Source organism: Scyliorhinus torazame, unplaced genomic scaffold (genome assembly GCF_047496885.1).
Source record: "Scyliorhinus torazame isolate Kashiwa2021f unplaced genomic scaffold, sScyTor2.1 scaffold_504, whole genome shotgun sequence".
Taxonomy (NCBI): Eukaryota; Metazoa; Chordata; class Chondrichthyes; order Carcharhiniformes; family Scyliorhinidae; genus Scyliorhinus; species Scyliorhinus torazame.
In genome coordinates this window covers 75,127-79,080 of record NW_027308231.1, presented here as the reverse complement: position 1 = coordinate 79,080, position 3,954 = coordinate 75,127, and the positions used below count along the sequence as shown (strand labels likewise).

The following is a 3,954-nucleotide window of genomic DNA, read 5'->3' as shown; positions in this document are numbered from 1 at the left end:
GGGGGGCAGGCACTGCTTCCAATGCTGCCAGCAGGTATCTTCAAGCTCATTAAAGCCCCGCTTTCACTCTCCACTCGTGTTCTGTCATTATTGATGGTCCATCCATCCCTCCATCTCCCCGTGTCTCTCCCTCCCTCGTGACTGACACACATGCGTGCACACACACACATTGGCACGCACAAACTCACTCACACACACACACATATATATTAGCCATTTAAGACAATTTGATAGAATGCTACACATCCCGGTTTGACAATGACACCAAACTTGAGACAGCGCAGCTGGAAACATCAAATTGCAGGGAGGGGTATTCATGTTTTGGCAGGAGACTCAACTGTGGACGTCTCTCAGTGTCGGCCAATGTAAGGTGGTGTACTTTAGACTTTAAAAGAAGAGAAACCTGATCTTTACAGATGATGAGAAGGCATAAACGGTGCAAGTTTAAACGGCACACATATTTCACAGCTGAGCATTCACACAACACAGACAGCGACGCACCGTACATTTGCCAAGTGCCACCAATGTTGTCGAGTGCAGTACCAGGCTGACCTCAATATTACTGACAAACTGTTTGTCAGCCCACAGGACAACATTTCCGTCTAATCGGGCTCAAGCACAAGTTCAAATAGTTTGGCACCTGTTGTACCAGGGGGTGTTTGATGGGGGTCAGTGCAGAGGGGAGCTTGACTCTGTGTCTAACCCCGTGCTCGACCTGTCCTGGCAGCCTTTGATGGGGACAGTTTAGAGGGATGTGGAATCTCTACCTAACCCCCATGATGTACTTTTGCTAACAGTGTTTGATGGAGATTCTCAATCTTGAATTCAGAAATTCTGTTTGTCTCCCCATCTTCTCTCTGGGAATCTGGTTCAACAAATCCACCGTCAGCAGTCAGCCATTTGAACTGACTTCATGGTGGGACATTTCACGTGAGCACAACACTGAGGCGATTCGCACACTTGTCCCACTTAAGTGTCAAACAAAGACTGAAGGAAAGAGTCGGATTTAAACCGTCATATGTTGGGGGCAATGTGGATGGACCAATGGAGCTTGTACACCAGTCGCTCAAAGCGGGCGCAGCAAGCAGTGAAGAAGGTCAATGATAAGTTGGCCTTCATTGCCAGAGGGATTTCAATTCACAAGTGCAGATGCCTCACTGCAGTTCGACAAGGTGTCGGTGAGGCCACACCTGGAGTGCTGGGTGCAGTTGGAACCTCTCCCTGACATAGAAAGGATACAGTTGCCAGAGAGGGAGTGCAGCCAAGGGTCAGCCGGCTGACAGGCAGATTGCCCGACTGTCCTAGGGGCGAGAGAGATTGGTTCAGTAGGGACTGAATCAGCCCTGTTTCTCCAACCGAACCCTGAGTCTGCAAAGGGAAACACTTGGCCTGCCTCTGCTCATGTTTCATTCAGCAGACAGGCAGGCAAGCAGCAGATTCTGTCCTGTCCTTATTTCTGGCTTTGCTTTCACATTGCTGCTTTCCCTCTCCATTTCTGACATGTTGGGAATGGCCATTCGTCTGTCGCCTTAGGGAGGCTTTCCACAAGAATGAGTCAAAAAGCAGCAAGAAATCACCAGTTAAACACCACTTCATTTCTGCCTCCATTTGGAGAGAAGATTCCTGGCTGGGCCACAAAAACAAAGCTCACTGCAAAGTTTCACTTCAGATTGGACATCTTGTATTGTTCACACACACACACACAGGCTTTTCACTCCAATCCTCGGATTGGAATTTCTCATCAAACAGTTTGCATCCGATGAAAACGGTCAGTTTTTAATAACCCAACGTCCTGACTGCCTCACGTCCTGGCACCCTCACCTGGCAAGTTTGAAACTTCCATTTCTGCTGACTTCCAGTCGTCGCAAAGTGCTGCTGCCAATTCAAGTCAAAGTGTACAACTCGGAATGGAAATGGCCTCCAATTCAGGCTCCTGTCCACTTGGCAGCATTCGCCATTTGGCCAGGCAGGAGGCATATGAAGCAAAAGTGTGTGTGTGTGTGTGTGGGGGGGGGGGGGGGGGGGCAGGCGCTGCTTCCAGTGCTGCCAGCAGGTATCTTCAAGCTCATTCCAGCCACGCTTTCACTCTCCACTCGTCTCCTGTCGTTACTGACGGTCCCTCCGTCTCCCGGGGTGGGGGTCGGGCAGCGCTTCAGGCCGCCCGCCGGCTGTTTGCGTGCACCCGACCCCGACCCCCGCGCAGCTTGCGGTAGGCGGCCACCCCCAGCCAGCCGCAGGCGGCCACGGCCGCCCCCAGCGAGCCGCAGACGGCCGCCGCCACCACGGACCCCGCAGTCGACGCGGCGGGCGGTGGGCTCGATCCGCTCGATGACCTGAGGGGGGGGGGGGGAGAGAGGTGACAGAGAAGAGGCACGTTAGCAGGTCAAAACAGGCAACGTCATCAGTGGCTCAATACACGTTCCAGGTGTCCAAAGAGGGTCAAACCTCAGCTCGCCTTCACACTCGCTCTGTATCTAACCCCGTGCTGTACCTGTCCCGGCAGTGTTTGATGGGGACAGTGCGGACGGAGCTTTACTCTGTATCTAACCCCGTGCTGTCCCTGTCCCGGCAGTGTTTGATGGGGACAGTGCGGACGGAGCTTTACTCTGTATCTAACCCCGTGCTGTACCTGTCCCGGCAGTGTTTGATGGGGACAGTGTAGAGGGAGCTTTACTCTGTATCTAACCCCGTGCTGTACCTGTCCCGGGAGTGTTTGATGGCGACAGTGCGGACGGAGCTTTACTCTGTATCTAACCCCGTGCTGTACCTGCCCCGGCAGTGTTTGATGGGGACAGTGCGGACGGAGCTTTACTCTGTATCTAACCCCGTGCTGTCCCTGTCCCGGCAGTGTTTGATGGGGACAGTGCGGACGGAGCTTTACTCTGTATCTAACACCGTGCTGTACCTGTCCCGGCAGTGTTTGATGGGGACAGTGCGGACGGAGCTTTACTCTGTATCTAACCCCGTGCTGTCCCTGTCCCGGCAGTGTTTGATGGGGACAGTGCGGACGGAGCTTTACTCTGTATCTAACCCCGTGCTGTACCTGTCCCGGCAGTGTTTGATGGGGACAGTGTAGAGGGAGCTTTACTCTGTATCTAACCCCGGGCTGTACCTGCCCCGGCAGTGTTTGATGGGGACAGTGCGGACGGAGCTTTACTCTGTACCTGATGCTGACGGTCGTACAGGTTTTGCCAGCAATCTTCAGTTGGACATTCCCCGCTCTGATCATCTTTTCCAGACGCTGTAGAAGTGACGGGATGGAATGTTGGGAACACCCGGCATATTCCCAGAGTTCGAGGCACAGTTCCAAGCTGCTGCACGTGTGTGGGTTCCGTATGTGGCACCTGAGGAGAGGGACAGGCAGAATCTTTCACCGCTCAGCTCCTCCTGATGTGCCACCCAGTGCTCTCTGCCCTTGTCGCGGTCCCGACCCTCCGCCCTGTCGCCTGGTTTACCTGTGAATCGCGGTCACGTTGGCCAGGCCGTCGGCCGCCCCTTCTGCCTCCCGTTCCTCCATCTCCGCGCACTCGGCGCTCTCCCGCACACGGATGCCCACCTGGATCCGGCCTCCAGGCTGGCCGCCCTGGCCGCCCCCTCCCGCAGGAGGAGGAGGAGGGGCGGCGGAGGAGGAGGAGGAGGAGGCCGGGCCCGTCCCGGGGGCTCTCGGCGTCCGGGCCTCGGGGAGCGGCGGCCGGCCGTCGTCACGGCGGCAGAGGCGCCCGCCCGGGCAAGCGAGGACGCCTCGGAATCCCGGCACCTGGAACCCAGAAAGAGGGAGTGGGGAAACGGGGGTGGGGGGGGTGAAGTAACCAGTTAAGTCGTGCATTAAGAGGCATCGCAATCAGTGGTCTGGTCAGAACCAGGAGCAGGAGTAGGCCACCTGGCCCCTCCATTCAAGGACATCTTTTGTGGACTCGGCTCCACTTTCCAGCCCAAACACCACAACCCTTAATC

General features: G+C 55.6%; 1 long non-coding RNA gene across 1 annotated transcript; it reads right to left on the bottom strand.

Moving 5' to 3' along the window:
• Nucleotides 1-1,575: 1,575 nt before the first annotated feature.
• LOC140406358 (uncharacterized) lies at nt 1,576-3,954 on the bottom strand. The gene is made up of 3 exons (XR_011939130.1): nt 3,456-3,954; nt 3,165-3,344; nt 1,576-2,333 (listed from the first exon to the last, which is right to left on the bottom strand). It is a non-coding gene; the product is annotated as an uncharacterized lncRNA (long non-coding RNA).